Here is a 26,993-nt window from a genome sequence, read left to right on the forward strand (position 1 = left end):
CCCTGCTGCTTTGGTAGGGAAATGTACGGCACTGAGGTCGCTATGGCGACATGCACACACACTTACGTACAGTACACACACATGCACACACACACACTGGTGCTGCTTTTCCTAACGAGTGTAATGATTCATTTAAAACTGTTTAACACACTGCATAAACACACACACACACATGCAGATGATTCTCCTCCAACACTTTGATGGAAAATACATTTACATACAGCTCAGATATGTGCCCTTCTCCAGCTGATATCATATTATAAATATTACAGTCAAACTGCAGGGAACTGTGTATTTATCCTTCTGCCATGAAGCGTTTCTACTCTCTGATCAGCAGCACAAACATTCATTCTAATCTGTTTCAAAATGAAATCAGCAGTGAAGCTTTGGTGCTGCAGGCGTAAGCGTGCATGCATGTTTCTGCAGAAATGACACCAGGCTCTGATAGAAAATACCAGAACATATCAGTACAGGTCAGCAAGAGAGAGCATGAAAGTCATGTCTCAAGGGAAGAAAAAGGCAGAGCTGGTTCAAGCGGCTTTACAAATACAGACAAACATAATAGAAAATGCTCTAAAGTTGTATTTATCTGACACTAAATGGGGATCACCTGAGTGCAGTGAATGTGTCTCAAAGACACCTGAGTCTGGAAGGTCCAGTTCCAAGTCTCTGAACATCCCCCAGAGTTCAGTTAAATCCATAACGAAGAAATGGGGGAATATGTCACATGTGTAAATCTGCCTAGATCAGGCCATCCTCACAAACTGAGTGGGCGTGCAAGAAGGAGACTAGTGAGAGAGGACACCAAGACACCTATGACTACTCTGAAGGAGTTCCAAGCTTCAGCAGCTGAGATGGAGAGACTCTGCAGACAACAACTGTTGGCCGGGTTCTTCACCAGTCAGAGCTTTATTGGAGAGTGGCAAAGAGAAAGACACTGTTGAAGAAAACCAGATTCAATCTGGACTAGAGTTCACCAGAAGGACTGTGGGAGACTCCATGGTCAAGAGGAAGAAAGCTCTTTGGTCTGATGAGACCAGAATGGAGCTTTGAGACCATCAGACAAGACGCCAAACACTGACATCACCACAAACACACCCTCCCCACTGTGGAGCACGCTGGTGGCAGCATCATGCAGTGGGGATGCTTCTCAGCAGCCGGCCCTGGAAGGCTTGTAAAGGTGGAGGGTAAAATGAATCCTAGAGGGCAATCTTATTCAGTCCGACAGAGAACTATGGCTTAGGAGAAGATTTATTTTCCGGTAAAACAATGAGCCAAAGAAAGCTACACAGAAAGAGTTTAAAGACAACAAGGGGAGTGTTTTGGAGTGGCCGAGTCAAAAACCAGACCTCAATGTAACAGAGAATTTGTGGCTGGAATTGAAAAGGGCTGTTCACTCCTGATCCCTGATCAACCTGACAGAGCTTGAGCAGTTTTTCAAAGAAGAATGGAGTAAAATTCCAGAGTCCAGATGTTTGAACCTGACTGAGACCTATCCACAGACTCAGAGCTGAGACTGCAGACAAAGGAGACTCTAAATACTGACTAGAAGGAGGGGAAGTATTTATGCAGTCTCTGTTTTTCCATGATATATGTATATTAGTGCTGCCAAACGATTAAAATTTTTAATTAGATTAATCACAGGGTTAGTGTGAATGAATTTCGATTAATCATGAATATATATTTATTTTTAATCTATATTAATCCGTTTTATTTTGCAAGCTTGGCGACACATTAGCCAAAGTGCTAGCAGAATCCCCAACAATGCTCCGCGTTAATGTGGTATTATAAGCAGGAAGTGCTTCGGTGAAAAGAAAACTCCTGCCTGTAGAATGTGCATAATACTTTATGTCAGTCGACTGTTATGTCTTGGGGTTTTTTTGTACTAAAATTTCCCATCGAGAGAGCGATGCTGTTTAGCGTCTAACACATCGAGTTGGTTGGTCACTTCCAGATCAACGGCCCATTTGCGTGTGCGTGGCTGCATGCTCGACGGTAACCCACTTGGACAAATTGCCTGAAAAGCATTGCCAGAGATTTTTCAGGGATTTTGAGTTAATCTGCACTGTAGATGGGTTAATTGCATTAAAATTTTTAATCAGATTAATCATGATGGATTAATCCGCATTAACACATTAATTTTGACAGCCCTAATGTGTGTATATATATATATATATATATATATGCATATTTAATTGACATTACTTTGCAGAAATCTTTTGCCCTTTGACAGTAAAGAGGGTTTTTGTAAACCAAAAAAAAAAGTTGAAAAAAGCCAAATTATATACAAGACTGATAAAAGGGTAAGACATCCAACACTTTTTATACGTATGTTCAAGGAGTGGTTCTGCAAACCAGTGACCTAAAGGTCACATATTATGCAAAAATCACTTTTTCAGGCTTTTCTAACAAAAATATGTGCCCTTGGCCTGTCCACAATGCCCCAAGTACCAGCCCCCCCCCCCAGAAAATGTGTGCTAAAACAAGCCTTTCTCAGATTTTCCCCTCATGACGTCATGTGGGGAGTTAGCCCCGCCCCCAGGTTCAGAGAGAGAGGGAGAAAGATGGTGAATGTGCAGGCCACAACTTGTCCACGACAGCGTTTTGGAGTTGTTGGATTGTGGATTTGATGAGTTTGATGAGAGAAAGCCGGAATAACATCTGCTCACATTGAGTTGGCACAGCAGGTCCGAACTCTGCAGCGGTGATCTAAAAATAGCTTGCACCGACAACTGAAGGTAATGAATCTATTACTAAGACTATAGGAATTATGGCAATGGGCGAATTTGCCAAAATGTTGAAGTATCCCTTTAAGGCAAATGTAACTTGGCTTGTATTCTTAGGGTATTTTAGAGTTTTATTATCTTTATAAACTGAGCTCTGATAAGCTCCAGAGTGCAGACAGTGCTATTGACCATCAGTCTGAGCTGATCAGATGTCACTATTGATGACTGATGTTAATATTATTTCATCTCTGATAAAGAATCATCATCAGTATCCTCCTTGAGTGTCTCCATGTTTGTAGTTTCTATCCCATCAGGAAGTCCCCTGAGCGCGCTGGTGTGCCCTCTAGTGGTGTCCTCCAGTAACATACATCATGTTCTGCTCATGATTAAGGTGGTTCTGTACACAAACACATGGTTAAATAGAAAATACTGCATTTGTAACTGTAAGGACAGGGCTGATCTCCCTGTGATGGTTGAATCACTGTGATTTCACTGAAGTGATCTGGAAGAATCTAAAACTTTGTCTGTCGTTTAGAACCTAAAACATGTAAAATTGTTCTCATGTATTCAGGCGTCATCATCATCATCATCGTGGCGCTGTGTAATGTCTCGGCTCCTTCTCTCTTTGACAGTCAGTGACCTCGGGCTGATCTCTGCCCTCGATGTGACCGCGGCCTCACAGATTGACCTCGGGCTGATTCCTGACCCCGACTCCCCCAGGACCCCGTGCTCATACAGTAGGTGTGTATTGATCGGTACTGTAGCTGAGGATCAATAAGCTGCTGCGTGTTTGGTGTGTGTCCCTGAACGCAGCTCGTTTCCTGTCCAACATCTGCAGCGTATAAACACCCCGACATGTGTGTGTGAGCCTCCCTCCTTTGATTGTGAGTGTATATCCAGCTCTCAGTGTGGATTACTCCCCATACATCATCCTACGTTTCTGTTTGAGTTTCTCTTCCTTCTGCACGTGAATACGACACTCTAAGCTCCATAACCTCACAAACACCAGGTGATGACAGAGCGTCTCTTATTCTATTTTTAAAGTCCTGTAACTGACAGGTGTGTGAGGTAGGGCTGGGAAACACTGACCAAAAAATATGCAAAATAAAAAGCAACACAGAAATGGAGGGCCTAATACATGAAACAATAAAAGAAATGCATCATAAAAAGCTCATTTAAATATGTGAATTTTAGAGCAATCATCATATCTATAACTGATGCAGTGTGCTGCATGCATTTTTAGTAAAACACCAGAGCAGTGTGCAAAATCCTGACTCATATTTGTCAGTGAGGGCTTCAGACAAACTCAGATCAACAAGAGATTGGACATTACAATAGAGCTGGAGCATAAATACAGGCTTGTAGCCTGTGTTTTCTACTTCTACAGGCCTGTGCTTAGCCTTTAAAATATAACAGCAACGGTAATATCATCAGCCCTTTCTGCTTTCACATCTGAAGGCTTTTTAAAAACAGCGCAGAGATGAGGAGGAGGAAAGCCAGTTCTATCTACAGGAGCAGACTTTTCTTCTTCGTGTGTTTTGTTTCGTGGTCTTCTTCCTCTTCTTTGCTGGTTTTTTAACAGCAAACACAAACACTACTGCCACCTGGATTGGTGGTAAATACAGTCATATTTGTTTTATTCTTCCCCCCTTTATTTAAACCTTAGAGGTCCACTGGCTATTTTTCCATTTCCTTAATTCTCTTTTGACAAAATAAACCACTCAGAAAAAATACACCACGCTCATGTTTGCTATAATCTTTCTCTGCACTACCTCACATTTATAAAATGAGAACTATATTTTTTAAGTTTAATTTACTGTATGGCCTCCAAAAACACAACAGCCCAGAGTCAAAAGTTTATGACGACAACAAACTCAAAAACAAACATGGCGACTGTGGAGGAGGTATCATTAATGTACCTCTTGCATAAAAGACAAAAACGGAGACAGCATTTCTAATCAACTCACACAACTTTTCCTCAAAAAGTTTCGCCATTGTTATTTCTTCTTCGTGTCTCACTAGAGTTACGTATCAGGTAGTGACAACAACACTGCCCCCACGGTTTCCGGTGGTACTGCTTCGTTTGGCCTGTATCCGTAAGCTTTATGGAAACGTGCAGAAATACGGCTGAAATGAACGCGGAGCATGCTCAGAAGGCTCCGACCGTATCCGGATTCATATTTAACGTCGAGAACAAATGGGCCTTAAGGGTCAACAGTGCTGACGCGTTCGTCACCAAACAGTGACCCCTGAATCATCGCTGTTAGCAATAGATAAAAATACTGTTACACATTTGGGCTGCATGGTGGTGCAGGGGTTAGCGCTGTTGTCTCACAGCAAGAAGGTCCCTGGTTCGCTTCCCAGTCAGGGCCTTTCTGCGTGGAGTTTGCATGTTCTCCCTGTGCATGCGTTGGTTCTCTCCGGGTACTCCGGCTTCCTCCCACCACCAAAAACATGTTCGTTAGGTTCATTTCTGACTCTAAATTGCCCGTAGGTGTGAGTGTGAGCTGCCTGTCTCTATATGCATGCCCTGTGATTGACTGCCGACCAGTCCAGGGTGAACCCCGCCTCTTGCCCAATGACAGCTGGGGTAGGATGCAGCCCCCTGAGACCCCGAACAGGATAAGCGGTATAGAAAATGGATGGATGTTACACTCCTACTAGTTATAATATGGTAGTCTGGTTCTTAGCCTGCAGACTCACAGCTCTCTGTCGTCCCCTGTTGTCCTCACTAAGAAATGTTCTCAGTCAAACCAGCAATGCAGCGGTTTATTAACTCAATGCTACATTCTCTGTTTTCTTTAAATGCGCAGTTTTGACATGATGAGGGGGGAAAAGCTGTTAAAAAGTGGTGCCAACTATGATTGGCGTGGTCTGGGTCGTTATGTATTCCAGCACAATCAGAGCTGTGTAGGCCGCTGGCAGCACAATAAAAATGTGGATGAGTTTTCAAATGCTAAGGTCTCCTATAGTCAGAGAGGGTGGCGTCTGCAGCGCTAATAATAATTACACTGCGTGTATCAGCACTTATAGTGGTATTTAAACCACAGCCAACTTTTTAGATGGAAAACTGGTATTAAAAGTGCCGCTTAAATGCTCAATTTTACAAGTCCCTCTGTCATATTTAAATGTAATTATAGGTGTTACTGTGTTATACAGTCAGATAGAGAGCAAAGGGGAGAGACAGAGATGTCTCCTGGTTCTCCAAAGTTTTATTTATTTCACCTCTTTAAATGCATGCTGGTACATATCCTATAAGTTACACAGTGTGGGCTGGAAAGAGACAGTCCTACTAAAAGATATTAATATAAATCAAGGTTAAAAACAAACACATGAAATTATGTTACATAAAACTAAAGTGATCTCTGAAATACTAAAAATATAGTATGCTGGTCAGCTCTTATTTCAGTCCAACATAATGAAATATTTGATTTTTAAGTTTATTTGGACTACCAGTAGGGGGCAACGAGGAACTTCTCACTGATCAGATCAACATCTAGATAGCATGCATTATTCGGACCCTCTGATTGGTCGGTGCGTTGGTGTAACTCTGTTAAAAACTGGTTGTGTTGCCCAGCCCTAGGGTGTGTGTCTTTGTGGTGTGCATTAGTGTGTCTTTGTTGAGAGTGTGTCTGTTGCGCGTGTGTGGTATGTGTCTTTTGTGTTTGTGCGAGCTGCTCGCCGCTCACTCATCGTCTCCTTCAACATTCCTGCTGAGCGGAGCAGAGGTCACTGCCAGGACACGCCACGCTGTGACTGTGCGAGCTGGGCCTCCTCTGTCCAGGATGAAGGATGGAGCGGGGAGGTGAAGGAGAGGTGAGCGGCTGACGGGGAGGAGGTCACCCCACGGTCAAATACAAACGCCGTCTCTCACCCTCCTCTTCCTCTCCACTCCATCTCCTCCTCCTCCTCATCTCTTTTTCCTCCTCTTCCTCCCGTCTAACTCGTCCTGATCAGGCGTGAAGAAATGTTGGAGCTATTTTTAGTCAGAGAAAAAGGAGATGGAGACCAGCTCGGTAGAACGGGTCTGATTGGGTTATCTGCTCGTGTTTGTTTCTCACTCACACAGTCGTGACCCAGAATGTGACCCTGAGCAGTAATGGATAAAAAATGAGGGTGACCTTTGACCTCCCCTCCTCCTCCTACAGTATTCCCCTCCATCTCCTCTGTCGTTCTTTCTTTCTTTCCTCCTCTTTATGTGTGATCTATCTTCATTCACATGCATTTGTATTAAAAGAACCAGGCTTTAAGGAAATATGGAACCGATTTTTAAAGATTATGCTAAAGTTTGGGGTTACTGTGAGAAAAGTCAATCAGAGATGAAGAAGGCTCAACGAGACCTGACAAACAGAAATGTTCTTGTTTTAAAAGCATGCATTTGTTATTGGTTACATTCAGTATTTTTTGTTGGTTTTGTGGCATTTTTATGGATCTTTCCCTGTTTTTCCTTTTGTGAGACTGAATGCACCTGAAAATGTGCAGTAGTGTAGTAGTATAACCACAAAAGAATAGGCCTGGGCTATATTTCATTTAAATCAGTAAATCATCTCCTGAAAATCTAGAAAATGAAATTTTCTCTGCAGCTCCTCCTGGTCTTTACCCAGCTAAGAACTGGAGCTCCAGTCAGAAACAAAGCATCAGGATGAGAAACATTTGGATGTTTGCACACGGCCTCATTGAGCTGTTTAAAGTTATTTTAGAGAAGCATGATAGATATTTGCCAATATCTGATATGTTAATATTTACAAAGTCATTTTAGAATGATGTATAAATGTGGTTCAGACATCCTGATAGCACTTTAAAGTCTAAGGATGAACACAGAAATAAAAGCCTTGCCTAAAACTCCACTTACATATTCATACAGGCTGCTGGTATGGTTGTAAATATTAACAGATTTAGAAGTAAATATCTGCTCATACCCATCTGCCAATAATATCATACATTCCTAAGTTGTTTTTTTTGTAAACATTAAAATACATTTTAGAGCAGGGGTGTCAAACTCAATCACAGAAAGGGCCGGATTCTGATTAAGGTCTAACATGAGGGCCTAACAGGGTCCACATTTAACCAAACTGTCAACCTCATTTTCACCACTAATAAACAATGGGGGAAAAAATAGCACTGATGATAAATGACTTTGAGATTTAACAAGTCAAAATGACAAAGTTACAAGGCATAAAATCTGAAATAAAAAGTCACTTATTAGTTTGAAAGGCCAAAACGTAAAAACAGATGTTAAAATGATGCTTTTAAAAGGCAAATAAATAAAAAAAGACAGTCACAGTCATGTTTTTACAGCAAAAAAATTATTTAGAAGTAAAAATGCTGCATCTAAAATGTCAAAATATGAGCTAAAGGTTGAAATAATAAATTGAAAACGTCAAAATATGAGGTAACAGTCAAAATAATAAATTGAAAAGGTCCAAATATGAGATAAAAATTCAAAATTATAAATTGAAAAAGCTAAAATTATTAGATAAGGTCAAAACTTAAAGTTGAAAAGGTCAAAATATGAGACAAAAAGTCAAAATATTAAATGTAAAAGTTCAAAATATGAAATAAAAGCCCAAATAATCAACTCAAGTCATAATTGTGCAATCCAAAATTGAAAATATGAAATGAAAACACAAATTAATTTCTTTACCCACATTTCTTTTTGTCTAATTTTTTTGACTCTTTATTTTTTCACATTTTTCTGACTTTAGGATATTTGATATCATCAAGGTTAGGTTTACATTGGAGGAAATCTGCAGACCTCATATTTTTGGGCCAGTTATAATAAGAATATGATAAGATCTAGCGGGCCGGGTGTAACTGTACCACGAGCCGGATTTGGCCCCCAGGCCTTGAGTTTGACACCCCTGGTTTAGAGAATAAGAAAATAAGAAATCTCACCTATATTAGTATTGTCGGCTATCTTAACCACGACTGTACCTTATTGGCTAAAGAAAGCTGTGTTTCCACAACCATTAGAAATGTGCAAATCTAAATAGTGCAATAAAAAACCGGTAATGTAAATGCCTGAATTTCAAAAAAACTCTCAAATATTGCTAAAAAGTTTTTACACTCTCATGAGGAGGTTTTTCAGATGTTTTGATAAAAAGAAATATATCGCAAAAGTGTAATAAAAACACTTTTTCTGCATTTACACATCGGTGCAGGGGTTAGCGCTGTTGCCTCACAGCAAGAAGGTCCCTGGTTCACTTCCCAGTCAGGGCCTTTCTGTGCAGAGTTTGCACCACCACCAAAAACATGCTCGTTAGGTTAAGTGGTGACTCTAAATTGCCCGTAGGTGTGAGTGTGAGCGTGTCTCTATATGACAGCTGGGATTGACAACCTAGTCGATGTGTTAGTCACCACAGCACCGACATTTTACCTTTAACCGCTAAAATCCGATACTTCGTCCAACATGTGACCTCTACTAACCAATCAGAAACTCAGATTCAGAGGATTCTTTCCTCATTTGCCAGCTTTAAATCGACGCCACAGATAAACATCAGCTGCTGACGTTCCTCATCACTTCACTACTGAACTGATGGGCGATGTTTGTTATCAGAGCTGATGTACATGAATGCCTCCCTGCTCAGAATAAAGCAGAAATATACAACAACAAAAATCTTATAAAAACAGAGTTGGTTCAGTCTGATGTGGGCAAAAAGCTGTAAACAGATGTTTGGATTTTAAAGTTGGAGTAATAAGAACAATGTGAAACTTCAGGTGTTCTGATGGTGCTTTGAATGAAACGGACATGATGAGAGGAAATGTAGAGAAAATGAGTGACAGACTGACGGTTAAGCTGCACCTGAGAATCACATCAGAATATATATAAAATATAGAGGAAACTTTATTTATTTATTTTAGACACACAAACTCTCTGTGTTCTTCAAATGTTCCATCATGACTGCTAAAGTTAAAATAATCCACCTCTTTTTTTATTTTATTAGTCACTTTATCCTCCATTTATCATGCTCTTGTGCTGTCGTGTATGTGTGTGTGTGTGTGTGTGTGTGTGTGTATGTGCGTGTTGTGTGTGATCTCATAATTAACTGTTAATAAATTAAATATTCCAGTGGGAGTTTTTGATGTTTATGCTCACCAACAGAAGGAAAAATCATCTTTCTAGATTTCATTCACTGCATACGTTCAGAAACACTAGTTTTTATAGTTTTTAAAATGTTTTTTTTATATATATCTGCAGGATTCAAAGCAGAAAACTATTCTAAAGTTGTTGCATGTATTTACGTGTTTTATTATTGCAAAGCAGCTGGTATAAATAAATAACACATGTTTGGAGGGAGTTTATTTTCATATTTAGATTGTCTGGAATATTTTTGTCTTTTATTTATGCCTAAAACACGTAACAATATTTATAATAATAATTAAGATACATTTAATTATCAACCAGCTTTTCATCTGAAATTTCTCAAAGTGCCTTTGCACAGTTGATCATTTTAATTTTTTTATTAAATGGATCTACGATTTTTCTTTAATTATCAAAAAATAAAGTGCAGATTAAAGGACGGCTGCACTGCTGACTGGTGATTAAACACTTAAAAAATAATTTCTATTTATCGACACATTTCTTTTTTCAAAATAAAATTAAACATTACAATCCCTCTTTTTTATTTCAGATTACTTTGATTTTAATTCTGATCATTTTGCATCCTTTAAAATTAAATCAGCTTCAGCCCGTCATATTTAAATCACAGTAAATCTGCATGTAAACGTCCTGTGACAGACAGTAATAGTTCATGTCTTTATTGAACGGATCACAGTGCAGGAATGAGCTACAGCGATCACTCTGTTAGCGATTACTCTGGCCTTAAGCCTTCAGAAATGTTTATTTTGTTTAAGAATTTCATATTAAAACATTTTAATTCAAACTCAAAATGTAATTATTTTCTGGACCGATGTTATCGTGGTTTTGTTCAGCAGTAATGATCCATCACAGCATTTTTGTTCTGTGAAAAATGAAACGGCATGGGCCCTGAAGTACATCAAGGTTTAATTTAAGGAAGAATTTTTTGTATTTTATTTTCCAAACAAGTAAATCAGAAGTTAAACCAATATATTCTTCACTTTGTAATTATGCTGTAAACCCACTGGTCTTTGCCTTTTTTTAGTGCTTGGTAGTGAATGAAAATAAGACATCCACATCTCAGGACTCTTTTATTTTTTTAAATCTTAAGAACTAAAATAAGAGGAGCGCTGCTGGCTCAGTGGTTTGGTCTGCTCAGGTCTGACTAGTACGTCCTTTCCTACATGTCATCTTTCACTCTCTCTCTCCTTTATTACCTGCTCTGTTCACTCCTATGGAAAAGGCAAGAAACCAAATAAATGTGTGAAATAATTCTAACAACAGTCATATTTCATGCTGTACTTTATCTAAACTGTTTGGGTCAAGACTAAAACAATTTTTAAATCAATATTTTAAAATCAGCTGATTATTTAAATAAACATTTAACTTAAAAGAATATTGAATTAACATTAAGAAATAACCAAACAGTAAGACTTTTTAAATCAAGACAATATTTAAAATGTGTAAAATAAGACTTGATTTTCTTTTTGACTGTATTTCCAGCTGCTGTGCTGACCACTTCAACACAGAGAAAGGATTTAATATTTCATTCCTAGACTGATTTTATTTGTGTATTTTATCAGTTACATATCTTTGTCTCTTTAAAGACCACAAAAAGAAAATAGTAAGAACATGTACCTGCTGTTCCTTCTCTTAGTGTACAGCCTGAGGCTCAGGAGCAGCAGACCTCATGGCCGACTGCAGGCCTTACGCTGTGCGCCACCTGCTGGTTAAAACAACAAACACATGTTTCTGTCAGAGATGATGAGAGATGAAATTCATAGAGGAGAAATTTCTGAACAATCAGAACATTTATAAATAGAGAGGAATAGAAGGATGATTTAAACTGGATTATTTCAGACAAAATGATTCACATTCATTCATTCACAAGTTAAAAAAAAGTCTTGATTTAAATATTTTTCATTCTAACACTTTGTTTTAATTTTTGAATTTTGGTATTTATGGTGCATTATAAACAAAGACTAAAACAGAGCCACATAAATATGAGCTGTCCTTTACCGAAGTGGCTGAAACAAGAAATTTACTCTTAGAAAAGTCAAATGTACTTATGTTAATATCATTTCATTCTGCAGAGAAATAAAACCCAAATTAAACATCTGTTTTTGTCTTGTTTGATATCTCACACACCTTACATGTCTGACCAGTGACATAAATATCGTTAAACTGTTATCTATGGGAGCAGATTTCTTCCTGCAGATTTGTTGCTGTTTAACTCAGTCCTGCAAAAATAAATCCCTCCAGCTGAAGCTTCAAATGAACCAGAAACTATCAGCGTCTGACTTCAATGATGCTCTGTTGATCCGTCTATTATTGATTATTAGCATCAACTTATTTACTGGTATTAAATGTGGACATTAATGTACTTCAGAGCGCTGCTACCCTAGAGAGCTTGTTAAATAACCAGCTAAAATGCCCGTCTCTACCCCACAGGCTTTTATTGTGAAGTTCTGCTTTACACACAGGAAGTTACTCATTTCTGGAGCTCCACTAGAATGAGTAAAAAAGTCTGTTATGAGATTTAAGTCAATCAGTTGGATGTAGAAAAAGTCTGAACCAGAAGAATCAAGAACACGTTGAAGTTAACTTCTGCTCGTCTTGAACACAACTGGACTAATCCCAGTCCCCTCGCCTCTCCCACTTAGCCCTACCCCTACAGTGTGTGTTCGGTGTCCTGACTCTCGGTAGGGTGAAGAAGTCGGGACATGACCCTCAGATGGAGATCTTCAAAGACACTCAGAAATCATCAGCAACTATAAACTCTAACAAAAGTTAGACTCCACACTTCAATGTTGTTTTAAAGCATTATGGGCCTTCTGAATTGGAAGAAGCACTTTTGAAAGAATCGCTTGGACTACAAATGTCTGGCATTCTCATGGTGTCTGTTTCCATAACGGGCCGTCCCGTTACAGGAGCAGATTTCACCTTTAAAGACCCTGCATGTAAATACAAGAACATTTCATTTTGCCTTTTTCTACAACAGAGTAATGATTCTGCTGTTAGATTTTTTTAACAAAACTGGCAGGAATGCCAACTGAAGTTTAAGAAATTAGTTTGAAATGTTGGGAGAATTTGCTATGGAATGTTCAGGAATTTTAAGATAAAATTTTAGGGAATATTTTTGGATATTTTGGGGAAATTCTGAAGTATTTTCATGGAAATTCTGGGGATATGTTTGCATAATTTTGGAGCATTTTATTGGAGGTTTAGGGGAAGATTTGCTTTAATTTTTTTGGTATATTCATGGGAAGTTGGGATACTTGACTGTACATTTGGAGCATTTAAAAAAGAAAAAATAAATGCATTTATAATTTTGAGGGATGCTTTAAAATTAAGGTGTTTTCATAGAAATTTGGGGGATTTGTCAACTTTTTTTGGATATTATTTGGGATTTTTAAGGGGTTGCTGTTTGAAATTTTCAATAATTGAAACAGAAATTTGGGTGAATTTTTCCTTTTATTTTCATGGGATTTGGTGGAATATATTTTTTCTTTGTAAATACATTTAAGGAAGAATTTGCTTTGAAGTTCTAGAGAATTTCCTGACTTTTTTTCAATAACTTAAATTGATTTTTGGTGTGAAATTTTTTCTGAAATGTTACGGCTTTATGATAAAGTATATCTAAAACATTTGGAGAATATTTTCAGGTTCACACTTTTGTAAGGAATGCTTAACTAAAGATGTCAATGTTTTTGAAAATGATAAATAAAGTTGTAAAAAATCATTTGGGGAATATTTTAAGAATTTTCAGGTACTTTTTTGGGAGATAGTTAAAAAAAAATATGTTTCAGAATTTTCACTGATATTTTAGGTAATTTGTTTGGATTTTGTAAAGAACGTTTCTGAGAATTTCTCAGCTTTTAGTGAAATGCTGATGTTTGGCCTTTACCAGTCCTTGTGGTCCGTCATGAAAATGTCTCCCCCATCCCTCCATTTCTGACTGAAGACCCCCAGCTGACCAACTGGACGACCCTCAGCCCAAGCATCTGCCATAAAACCGATCCAGGTCTGTATTTTCTGCAGAAACAGGACCTTCAGGAGATTTGTAGACAACGTTTTTGTTTGAAACTACTTCCTGTCCAAAGACAAGGCTGAGCTTTTAAACTGATCCTAAAGACGTGGGAGGAACTGAAAATATACCAGAAACAAAAGCCCAACTTTCAGAAGGTTAACATTCAAGAGGGCACTAGAAATTGAGGGCCTGAGTCTGAACAGATTAACTGCTGTCAACATTAACATTATGGATATTGGCATAATGTCGGTATTGGCAGCTATGAACATTTCTGCCCATATTCCAGCCACACATATCAGCAAGTTCCACAGAAGCATGTGTGCAGCCTAACGCAAAACTGACGGCCTGGCCTCAGCTTCAGTTTGTCTCTTTTTTGTTCTCATTTCTTAAAGAAATTAAACCTAAGGCTACTTTAAATTTTTATTTTAAGCACTCTAATCACTATGCAAAGCTGCTGCAGAATTAGGAGGATTCTTTTAAACAGCAGGGCAGTTCTACTACAGGAAAGACTTTGGGCTATTCGCAGTAAAATTATGAGTGGGTGCAATATTTCTTTGACCTGAAATTTGTGTCAAAACACCAGTTTTAAACTTTTTTTGCAGCAGATTTTATGTATGACATATCATGCAATCATTTAGGTGCCATTTCTGTTAAAACAGTCTAAAAAAATCCTACCTTCTTCATTTTTGTCATTAAATATAAGAATGACAAAAACCCTTCAATGCAACAATTCATATCCAATGTGCAGTACGAGTCAAAATCATCAGAATTAGACACTTTTAAAGAATTGTTCAGCCCTTGTTTAGGAATAAAAGAAAGGTAAGGAATAATCACATATAGAAACATAATTGCAATATTGGGGGGAAAATCGCAACTAGATTATTCTCCAAAATCATTCAGCCTTAACTTTAAGTATATAATCATGTCGACTAAGACGAGTTTGGAAATATTGGCAAATATCTAATATTGTGCATCCCTAACTACGGGGATAAACTGTGTCCACCTCCAAAATGGAATCAGATCTCTGCAGGATCTTTGTAGACGTGTCCACAAACTTTTGGCCATGATCCCTGATTGACTTGATCAGTGAAAGTTAGAGATGATCACAATCCTGGCGTCTGTTTCCATCTGGAGTCTGCGTGCTCATCACTCATCCATATTTCAGAGACGCTCTCTCATCCATCACTGTGTCGGCCCTCGTTAGCTCCTCATCCAATTAGACTGATCTTAGCCATCTCTCCTTCTGTCTCACTGACTGAGGTTTTAATTCTACAAAGTTATAAATCAAAAGTTTGTCTATTATCAAAAGATGAGGAGGGAAAGCTGTTGGTATCAATTAAAGAGAATAGTTATCTTGCCTGCCAACAACAAGAGGAGCAACATCAGGCAAAGGTGTGAACAGGCCTCCTCCTGTTTCCTCTCTGTGTTTGCTCACTGTGCAGGAAAATCACAACACACTCCAACATACAGACACGTTTGCATGAAAGATTGGTCAGGTCCCAACATGCAGCTGCAAACTCAAACACTGCTGCTATCATACATGTTCATATTGGTGTTTGTTGGCCAATAATAATGTGCACGTTATATTTCTACGAACCACTGAACTTTCTTCTTTGTTCAGGCCCTGATATCTAAGGTTCTGCAGAGCTGGAGTCTTCAGGATGCATGATAGAAACGTAAAAAACTACAGCTGTCAGGGCTGAGTGGAACACAAACACATAAATGAGGTGTAAAACAATGCCCCTACTTTAACTTCCAAACCTCTGTTTGCTGCTGTTTGGAGATCTGCATGGTTTTGTACTGGTAGCAGGGCGACACCTGCTGTCTCAAAAGTGAACTGCAGCCTCCAGTCTGCTCATGCTGCACAGCACTGCTCTGTTATGTAATATTAAAAGCAAAGTAATGCACAGAATATTCCTTAAGTTTAAAAGTTGTAGGGTTGGAGGCACAAATATGTTGGAAACATGCAGAAAGGTGAGTGGAGCTGCTGAGAAGCAAGGGTGGAAGAGGATTTGTGTAATTTGTTAAACTAAATTTAGAAAATGCTACCACTTTTAGGTGTTTAGGACTCTCATTTTTCATTTTAACTCATAATAAAAATGCTATACACATTAATAAAATAAATAAAAGAATAATTCCCCATTTAGTCTGAACATTTCTAATGAAATATCTTGTGGCCAATAAGCAGATTCCCATCCATCAATCTTAATTTTAAACTATTTTTCACTCAGCATTAGGCCAAACAAACATTTACGACACTGTCCTCTCCTAAAGCCTGTTTGAAGATTTAGTAATGTAAAATCAAACCTTTAGAATTATGATCAGAAAAGAACAATATAATAAAAACTACAAACCCTGGAGGATTAGGAAAGAGTTTTGGACCTGACAGCCCTAAAATGTAAATCTTTGAGCGGTCTGAATATAAGATGTAGAGGCTGCTCAGCCTTCAGCTGAAGGTAACGTGTCGATCTGAACATGTTTCTCTTCCTTCACACTGGGAAGTGACCTCGCCCGGTCCTTCACCGAGGAACTGTCGACAGAAAAAAAAAAAAAGATTTGACAGATGGAGAGAGAACGTTTCACAGCATCATTCAGATCGATCACTCCCCGTCAGCGCTGCAGCGTTTGAGTGCTGCAGGAGATCTGATTTTAGGGAGAAAATCCTCAGAGGATTGGACATCAGAGAGTCAGGGAGACGAGGTTAAAGCTAACAGAGGTTAACCTGCTGCAGGGCAGAGCTGGGGCACTAGGTAAAAGATCTGAGAGGAACAGGACAGAGCTGCAGGCGGGACGGCCAAACCACTGACATCAGCAGAGAGAAGTCTTTTAAATGTTTGCACTGAATTAAAGTTCATTCTAGGGAGGCACAATAATATACACATGACTGCAGCCTATATTAGCTTATTTAACTATGGTAGATTCATGTTGGCCGGATAGAAAAACATGTTTGTGGAGATTTAAGCAGGCCTTTTCCTTTCTTCATCCTTAAGCTGTAGAGTGTTTCAGGACTGAAGTTTAAGGTCCAACTAGTGCTGCACTATTTGGTAATAATGTGCATTTGTGATTTTGCTGGACAATACTGTAATTTCCAATGCAATTATAATAAAATCCACAGATAGAGTGAATCCACTTGCTGGGTTAATAAAGGGAAATGCAGAGAATAATGAGAGTGTAGAAGAGTCTACCTCTTGACTCAGAGCACAGAAATATAAAACAGAAAATAAAAAACCTGAAGTTTTTTACAGTGCTGCTTTCAAAATATTTCAAACATTTTAAAATAATTTTGAAAAGTTTTTCCTTCTTTGAAAATAATAGTACTTCTAAAATTAACGTAGTGGTTCTATTGTAGAGCTGAACGATTAGCAAAAATAATCAAATTGCGATTTTTTTTCTCAACATTGTTATTGCGATTTAATATGCAATTATTATTAGGTTCCTCATCTTATGAGGATTTTAAAAAATATACAGTGCTTAACAAATTTATTAGACCACCCTAACCCTAGCCAAAGTAAGGTTTATGCCACAGCTGCCCTAAATTAACAGCATTGGTAATTACCCAAATCATTTTTGATGTTTCTGCAATGGTTAATACACCAATATGTAGAAGCTCTTTAACTCAAATGATATTTTCAATGCTAAAATAGAATTATTATTGTTATCCATGAATTTTCAGATTTACTGATTTACAAAAAAAACTGAAAAAAATAGTAAAGCACATTATTATTTCTTGATTAATATGTCAAATTATAGTTATTTACTCGCATTCCTGAACAGAAAAATGAGGTTTAGTGGTTGAATGTTATGCTTGAGTCATTTCTGACTTCTCAGAGAAGCCCAGCGAGCCGGCTCAAATTTGGGTGAATTCAGTTTGAAATTCCTCATTCCTGTTCAAAATGGTAAAACGTGGAGAGCTGACTGAAAATGAAAGAGTCCGCATTAAAGCACTTCATGATGCTGGATGGTCTCTGAGACAGATATGACAGGTGGTCTAATAGATTTGTTAAGCACTGTAATTGCAATTGATTTCACTCTTACTGCAAATTTGATATCAATTGTTTTATTGAACAGTTATTATCAATTTATGTCTTTCTTGTTTTGATTGAGAAAAACATGCATAAACCCAAAAAGAAGGATTTTTGTTCACCATTCTAAAAAAAAACTAAAACTGGAATGTTTGCAAAATGTGCAAAAAAATTCTGCTCCTGCAACAAAAAAAAGAATGCATTAAACTGGTATTCTGACATATTTCAAGTTAAAGAAATATTGCACCTTCTGGGATTTGTAAATTGCACTAGGCCATATTGTAATTTAATCTAATTTGCGATTACTTGCCCAGCCCTATTCTGTTGTAAACATAAAGGCCTTTCTGCAGACATTTTTGTAAACCTTTCCAGAAATACTGAATATAAAAATCTTTGCACAGGCTTTGCAATTGCAATTATATTAATTGTGCTACATTACCTGAACCACATTAAAATATCTGTATAAATATAAGTATTTGCTAAAATTTATCTGTAAATATTGCCATACAGAAAATTTGAAAAAAAAACAACAACAATATTGCGCCACCCTAAGTTCATTGCTGTTTATACTGAGAAAATCTTGTTAATTTATCTGAATTTATTACATATAATAATAAATTATAATACCATAAATAAAAATTGGTATGAGCTTCCAGTGTGGATTGTGTTTGTTGCTTTTTTTATTGACTCTTCTGTAGAGGCAGAAAAACTGAACAGCAGGAAATAAAAAAGGAAAATAAGTGGATCTGAATTCATTTCTAATGCTTTAAATTAACTTTCACTCAAGTTTTGTTGTATTTGTTAATATTATACAAAGACTGATTTGCTTAAAGATTATTTTATTAACTATATTTTACATTTAAATTCATTTTTTGTCATGTTGGTTTATTTCAGAAGCGCCGGTAATGTCTATAATTTCCTTACAGTGAAGCCTTTAAAGCCTTTTTTGTGTTATAAAAACTGTAGAATAAAAAGCCTTCATGACTACTGTTGCCTTGTTAAAAGGTAAACATGATAAATACTGTAGGTTAGATTTATTTCCAATTATTCCCCCCAATTCTCCTTTCCTTTTTTCTACCCAAACTGTCTAAAAAATCAACAATTTTACACATTTTTCAATATTTAAAAATAGAAGATAACAGAGATTAAACGATTACTCTGCTGCATGCTGTTACTTTGCCTCAGACACAATTATTCTATATTTATTTATTACTGTAATTATTTGGAAATATTTATATTTTTATTTCTTTACTGTCATTTTTTAGTGTTCAGCTCTATAAATGAATGTAGCACAGGTCTGATAAATATATGATCATGTTAAACATCATTGTCTCATATCATAATAATCCAGCAGCCTTTACAAACACACGCCAACAAACTTCCCACAGCGTGACCTCGGCCTGACCCTGGAAGCGGGTGAGACGATGTAGAGAGGTCAAAGGTCAGATAGTGAAAGACAGAGAAAAGTGTGATGAGACGGCCAACATTACTGATTAATCCTTATGAAGTTAGATTAAAGTTTGATAGCTTTAGATCCAAACTTAAAGGAGGATTGCGTCTTTCTTTAACACGCCACTTTAAACACACTGCAGTCGCCCCCTGTGTACACACAGACCAATCAGGCCCTGTTGTTTACTTCCTGTCTTCTCCTGCAGCCGTCACCATGACGACAGGCAGACTGTGACCTCTTGATGACCCAAGTGGGGTGAATCTGAGGCTGTGACCGCAGTCAGAGGTCATGGCGAGGTCAGAGGAAGAACGGGCTGATTCTCAGATTTATCCTGTCTAAACGCTGTTATTGGCTCTTTAGCATTTATTTATTTATTTATTAGACCAACTAAAACAATCCATACATTTTAATATCTCTGATATAACTCTGAGTACAACGTAAGAGAGGACCTGTGCTCTGTTTTTACAGAGTCGAAGTCTCGATGACTTTTAGATAAAAATGAGATGGTCAGTAGCCTTTTTGGATGTCTCACTGTCCACACTGATCTTTAAACTGGCAGGATGCGTACGGCGGTGAGCTGACTCTGTGTTGACACAGAGTCAGAACAGATCAAACTTCTTCCTAATGTCACTCCTCTTTCTGTGCTTTCTGTCTCTGTTGCTTTGAGGTCACCCTAGCATGGTGCTCAGGGTCCATAAGAGCTCAGTCTTATATTGTTTGATGACATTGGTGCTTTTCTCTCCTTTATTAAAGTTTGATCACAGTTCATCCTGTTGGGCTGACACTGAGAGTTTAATGTCTTGTGGGTCTGAGTGACCCCCAACAATAACAGCAGTAATATCTCTGCAGGATAAAGCACTGTCCACATCTCTGAGAGCGAATGTAGAGCTCATGAACCAGTAAATGACTCTTATATCAACCAAACAGCTTTGTAAGAAAAATTTAACATAGAAAGGGGCTAAAATGATGGACTATGGACCAGAATTTTAAACTTCACCAGTAAAAAATTAAACAAAGTTATAATCTATTTTAACATCCAACAAGCCCAAGACCTCGACACCGTCCTCGTACAAAGTACAAATGATCCGGCTGGTGACGCTGCCCCGTCTGCTCGCTCTCATTGGTTGTTGTGGGTGCTCCGTCAGAGGCACTACGACCTAGAATCATAAATATCAAACATGTTTCTATATACAATTCGGGTTTTGGTGGCTACGATGCAAATTGGGGCGGTAAAATAATCATATTGACGCCAAACACATGAGGATTAGTCAGACAAATTATTGTTTGTGACGAGGCAGTACTCAGGACACGCCCCTACGATCATCAGGGGAGGCAAATCTTGCCCAAATCAGGCTCAAAATTCTGTAGAGTGTGCCCGGCCTTAGACTACAACCTCCTCAGGTAACAAGTGCAAACTCATCAATGTGAAAAAGAAGACCTCAGTCTCAACTACAACTCCTGGCTAGCTTCAAAGCTAACAACAACTGCCAGTAACTGCCACAGAACACCGCCTGATCAACAGGAGACTACTGAATGCTACCTACTGATGTAGCATGGGGCGACGCGTACGAACGCAGCGGTCCGGCACTCCATCACTAGCAGCAAAACAAAACCCCACACTCACACCAGAACATCTTTCACGACGGAGATTATCTGGAGCACAGGAGCTCGGAGAGTGAAAGGAGAAGGACGCAGAGCAGCACAACACCTAAAGCCGGCAGCGAGGAGGCAGAGATGGTATTGTGTGAGAAGGCAAGCCGGGCTACAGGCTAGGCTAAGAGCAGCCCCACACAAACCTGCCGTACTGAGCATCGTTCTCCCGGGTGTCTGCTCCCTCGCCAACAGGATGGATGACCTGAGGACGCAGATTTCTTACCACCGCTTAAATGACTGTGTTTGCTGCTACAGAGGAGACTGCCAAACGTAATTTTGTTGTGTTTTTACAATGTAATGACAATAAACTACTATCTATCTATCTATCCATCCATCTATCCATCTATCTATCTTAGATATTTTTCAATAAATGCAAGCAATACATTTCTATATTTTAACCTTCACAATATTATATAAAATATACTAGGGCAAAACAATTTAAACTAAATAGCTAATTGGGATTTTTTGGCTCATATTGCAAATTTGATATCTATTGCTGTATTGAAGGGATGATCATTTTTATGTCATCTCAATTTAAAGACGTAAAACAGGAATTTTTATCCTAAAAAAGCTTGAATGTTTGCATGATGTGCATAAAATATCTCCTGCAAAAAAAAGTATTACTCTGGTATTTTGACACATTCCAGGTTTAAGAAATATTGAACTGCACAAACATTGTAGACTGGAGCTTTTCAAGCTGGATTACAGTACAGGTCAGAGGATAAGATGGGCCTGTGCGAGGTTTGTATTTAAGGTTTTTACCTTTTTTCCTAAACATTTTACTGTTTTCAGGACAAAAAGAAGTTTAAGAATTAAGAATGTTTTTACTTGAATTTAAACCACTGATCATCAACTGGCGGCCTGGGGGGCCATATCAGGCCTCCCAAAGCTTTCTGCCTGGCCCCCAGAAGATCATTAAGTTCAGAAAAGCAGGAAAATAAAATGTTGTTGTTTTAAGAGCATCTTTTGGCTTTAAATGTCTGCAGCTGTTAAATCCAGCCCAAAAACAACTACTGATAATCAAATAGTTTTGGAATGCCCTCACATTTGATCTGTTATTCACTGGTCAGACATTATTAGTAAATATCAAAAAATGAGTTAAAACTGGTAAAAAACAACTGGATAAAATGGTAAAAATGGGTTAAAGAGTGGCAAAAATGGGCGATAAGCATCCAGATGGGCTGTAGAGTGGCACAAAGGGACAAAAACTTGCAGGAAAAGTGGTGAAAAGAGGTTAAAATGTGGCAAAACATTAGTATAAAAGGGAAAAAAGGGGGCAATAATATATAAAAAAATGGGTTGAAAGTGGCAAAACTGGTGAAAAAGTAATTGAAGTGGCAAAAATAGACAAAAAAAAGCAAAAATGGATGAAGGAGTGGAAAAAAGGGATAAGAGAAGCAAGAAAAGTGATTTAAATGAGTTAAAGAATGTCAAAACATTAGGTTAAAGAGGCAAAAAATATCAAAAATGGGTTAAAAGTGGAATAAACGACTGGATAAAATGGTAAAAATGGGTTAAAGAGTAGCAAAAATGGGCGATAAGCATCCAGATGGGCTGTAGAGTGGCACAAAGGGACAAAAACTTGCAGGAAAAGTGGTGAAAAGAGGTTAAAATGTGGCAAAACATTAGTATAAAAGGGAAGAAAGGGGCAATAGTATATCAAAAATAGGTTGAAAGTGGCAAAAATGGTGTAAAAGTTATGAAAATTGGAAAAAACAAATAAAAAGTAGCAAAAATGGTTAAAGAAGTATAACAAAAAGGGATAAAACAACAAGAAAATTTGTTTAAATGAGTTAAAGAATGTCAAAACATTAGGTTAAAGAGACAAAAAGTATCAAAAATGGGTTAAAACTGGAATAAATTGGTAAAAATGGGTTAAAGAGTGGCAAAAATGGGCGATAAGCATCCAAATGGGCTGTAGAGTGGTACAAAGGGACAAAAACTTTTTTAGCCATCAAAAATGGGTTAAAGTGACAAAAATGGTGAAAAAAAGTAATGAAAAGTGGCAAAAATAGAAAGCAGCAAAATTTGATAAAGGAGTGGAACAAAAGGGATAAGCAAGAAAAGTGGTCTAAATGAGTTAAAGAATGTCAAAACATTGGGCTAAAGAGGCAGAAAAGGGCACAAAAGATAAAAAATGGGTTAAAAGTGGCAAAAATGGGGAAAAAGTAGTGAAAAGTTGCAAAAATATACAAATAGTAGCAAAAAATGGATACGACAAGGGAGTGATACAATTGTAAAAAGAAAAAAATGGGTTAAGAAATGGCAGAACGAAGCAGTGAAGCAGTGAAAAGTGTGAAACATGAGTTCATATTGGTGCTAAATCACAATTGTTGAGGGCTCCTTCTCTGGGAGTTTCAGGAGCCCGGCCAATCCTGTGGGCATGCCTGTCTCATTGTGGTCTAGATAGGGATAGATTTCACTGGTAATGCCTAAAAATGTCCTGCATTTTGAAAGAAAATACAAATAATAATAAAACAATATGTTAATCAGGGCAAAATATTGATTTAATTTTTCTTTATTTGGAAGTCCGGGCCCCTGAGACTCTACTAGACTAAATCTGGCCCTTGTGCGGATGAACTTGATGACCCCTAATTCAAACGTTTGGCACAGTCATAAACTGCTCAGTCCCTCTATACAGACATCCTGAGGCTACTGGCCCATCAGAAGCTCTCAGCTGCTGTGTGAGGTCATCTGCAGAGAACCTACACTCCTGATTAAACAAAGGTTAAAATCAGACATTAAATTCTATGAAGGGCCTTTTTAGCTTAACCTTAAAGCAACAAGACAAAGGACTGTGAACAGCAGACACAACAGGAAAGCAGGCTTGGCCTCCTGGGAATAAAACATGTTTCTGGGATCCTCAATGGGCTGCTGTGTACTTAATTATTGTCTTAATTATGGTAAATAAAGCAAATTTGAATAATACAGACAAATTAAATCAAAATGAACTTTCTGTCTCTGTCTTTGTTCTCTTGTTCTCTGTGGGATAATCGAGCTGAGTAGTCCGACATCTGCCATTACCTCACACAAACACACACTTATGAGCACACTCATAAACACACGTGTGATGACGAGCAGCTTGTAACTTCACGCTTGCTCCCTCTCAGTCGGGCTGCATGAACACAGACGCTGGGATATTTATGAGCTTTTGTTTCCTTTGTTAGAGACCGGGCTGAACTGATCTAACTCACCCTTACTCCCTCACCCTCTCTCTCTCCCAGGTTGTTACCATGGAAATGGAGCATCATCCTGAGGTTCACCTTCAGCACAAACACATGCACGCAGTCAGACAGCTGTGAGGCGGCCCGGGCGCTCTACAGTCGGGGAGTTAAATGTGTGAATGGAGGGCCGTAAATTCACCATGGAGAGATTTACAACTCACACAAACACAAACAGGCAGAGGCGAGGAGGAGGGATTGGACGGGTGGAGTAAACTGGAGCGGTGTGATGGGAGCGTTTTCATCCGGCTCTATTTCGCTCAGGAATTTAAATAAGCTTTAAAGGAGCAGTCTGACATTTTATTAATACATTTATACTAGAAGATTTCAACAAAACGACCGTTTCTACATCTTACATCTCACAATATAACAAAATACACTGCCTGGCCAAAAAAAAAGGCGCCACAAAAAAAAGGTCACACTCTAATATTTCGTTGGACCGCCTTTAGCTTTGATTACAGCACGCATTCGCTGTGGCATTGTTTGGATAAGCTTCTGCAATGTCACAAGATTTATTTCTATCCAGTGTTGCATTAATTTTTCACCAAGATCTTGTATTGATGATGGGAGAGTCTGACCACTGCGCAAAGCCTTCTCCAGCACATCCCAAAGATTCTCAATGGGGTTAAGGTCTGGACTCTGTGGTGGCCAATCCATGTGTGAAAATGATGTCTCATGCTCCCTGAACCACTCTTTCACTATTTGAGCCCGATGAATCCTGCCATTGTCATCTTGGAATATGCCCGTGCCATTAGGGAAGAAAAAATCCATTGATGGAATAACCTGGTCATTCAGTGTATTCAGGTAGTCAGCTGACCTCATTCTTTAGGCACATAATGTTGCTGAACCTAGACCTGACAAACTGCAGCAACCCCAGATCATAGCACCGCCCCCACAGGCTTGTACAGTAGGCACTAGGCATGATGGGTGCATCACTTCACCTGCCTCTCTTCTTACCCTGATGCACCCATCACAGGAACAGGGTACATCTGGACTCATCAGACCACATGACCTTCTTCCATTCCTCCAGAGTCCAATCTTTATGCTCCCGAGCAAACTGAAGCCTTTGTTTTCCGATTAGCCTTACTGATTAGTGGTTTTGACCCTTCTTAAACAGACCATCATCTTTTCCACGACCACAGGATGTGTCTTTCGACATGGTTGTTTAAGAAATGAGAAGTTACTCATTGCATCAGCTGGAGTTAAATAACTTGTTGTCCGCTGAAAGATAATCGCCCATGCAGTAATTATCCAATAGGAGGCTCGTACCTATTTGCTTAGTTAAATCCAGGTGGCGATGTTTTTTTTTGGCCAGGCAGTGTATCTATAGCCGTTTATTGTTGTGTGCTCTGTTATTTTGCACTATTGCATTTTGTATGTTTTCAGACTACAGCAGCAGAAAGAAAACACATGGCAACAGGGGCATACCTAAGGATTTAGGGCCCTTAGAAAGAATATTACACAGGGCCCCCTTTAGCCGGCTAGCCAAGCAACAAATTTTGCATTTTTACAAATATGTATGAATTTTCATGTATTCTTTAACATGAATTTCCAAATTTACGAGCTTTTTTTTTACTATGGCTAAATTAAATTTACTTGCATTATTTTGCAGTGCTGGACCACACTATCTTTTAAGAGAGCCCCCCCAGAATTGGATTTTACTCTAATACAAATTTCAGTCTGTTGACTGATTCATGTAGTCTCTTTTGATACAATAATGACACTAATTATTAAGAAAATTTAAATAAAAACACACTGTTCATTGTAGGCATATGGAAGCCCATTTCTGCCACTTGAAAAGAAAAAAATGTGAGGTAAGGAAATAAAAAAAAAGAATCCAAAGTTAAAATTATGAGATTAAAAAATCATAATTAAAAGAAACAAAGTTGAAATTATGAGATTAAAAAGTCATTTAGTCAATTATAATTTTTTTTCATAATTTTGACTTTTTAACTCATAATCTTGACTTTGTATCTCATTATTACTACTTTTTAACTCATAATTGTGACTTTTTATCTCAAACTCATAATGTTTTTATCTTATAATTATGACCTTTTATTTCATAGTTATGACTTAAAATATTTTCCAAGAATTGCTGTACTTTCACTTGTTTTTCTTTTTTATTTGACCCAAATGGGCCTCCATACAAGCATCCCTACTGTGGGCTAGAGATGGGATTTATGGCTCTTTGAAGGGAGCCGGATCTTGTGGATCCGTTCAGAGGCTAGCCAGGGGGTAAATTATTTTATCCAGGAAATAATCACTGGAAGGAATGATAGGGGATGACTTGGGTCAGAATCATTCAAACACAGACATCACACAAATATGCAAATTTGCTTAACAAATGTATTAGGCCACTTGTCATATTTGTCTCAGAGACCATCCAGCATCATGAAGTGCTTTAATGCGGACTCGTTCGTTTTCAGTCAGCTCTCCACGTTCTCGCATGCGAGCAGGTTAAGGTTTCGAGAGCAGAAGAGCATTGACAGTAGTTGTGCGTTCTCTCAGATTCTGAGTGCGCTCAAGGCATGATTTTGCTCTCTCGGGCCACAGTATTGCTCGCGTTGGTAGAGATACCCTGTGCATGAGCGCTGTGAAAGCTCTCGCAAAAGTAATTTGCACACGTGAATGTTTGACTCGCGCGCGCAGCTCCTCCGCAGCCGTGCGCACAGATCCCATATTTGCGCGCGTGGATCTAATATTCACGCTCGAATTTTGACAGCATTATGCCACCATAGTGGAGTAACAGAGGACGAGATTGTGTGTGCATCTGTGTGAAACATAAGGATTAAAAAAAAAAAATGACCAGCTCA

The 26,993-nt window shown here is 38.3% G+C and overlaps 1 long non-coding RNA gene across 1 annotated transcript in view; it reads right to left on the reverse strand.

The window, feature by feature from the left end:
* LOC121529406 overlaps positions 1-11,525 on the reverse strand; it is a 49,656-nt gene extending 38,131 nt beyond the window's left edge. Inside the window, exon 1 of the long non-coding RNA XR_005993575.1 lies at positions 11,443-11,525. This is a non-coding gene — a long non-coding RNA (uncharacterized LOC121529406). The remainder of the gene's footprint in view (positions 1-11,442) is intronic.
* Positions 11,526-26,993: the final 15,468 nt, after the last annotated feature.

The sequence above is a fragment of the Cheilinus undulatus genome, linkage group 21 (genome assembly GCF_018320785.1).
Source record: "Cheilinus undulatus linkage group 21, ASM1832078v1, whole genome shotgun sequence".
NCBI classification, from domain to species: Eukaryota; Metazoa; Chordata; class Actinopteri; order Labriformes; family Labridae; genus Cheilinus; species Cheilinus undulatus.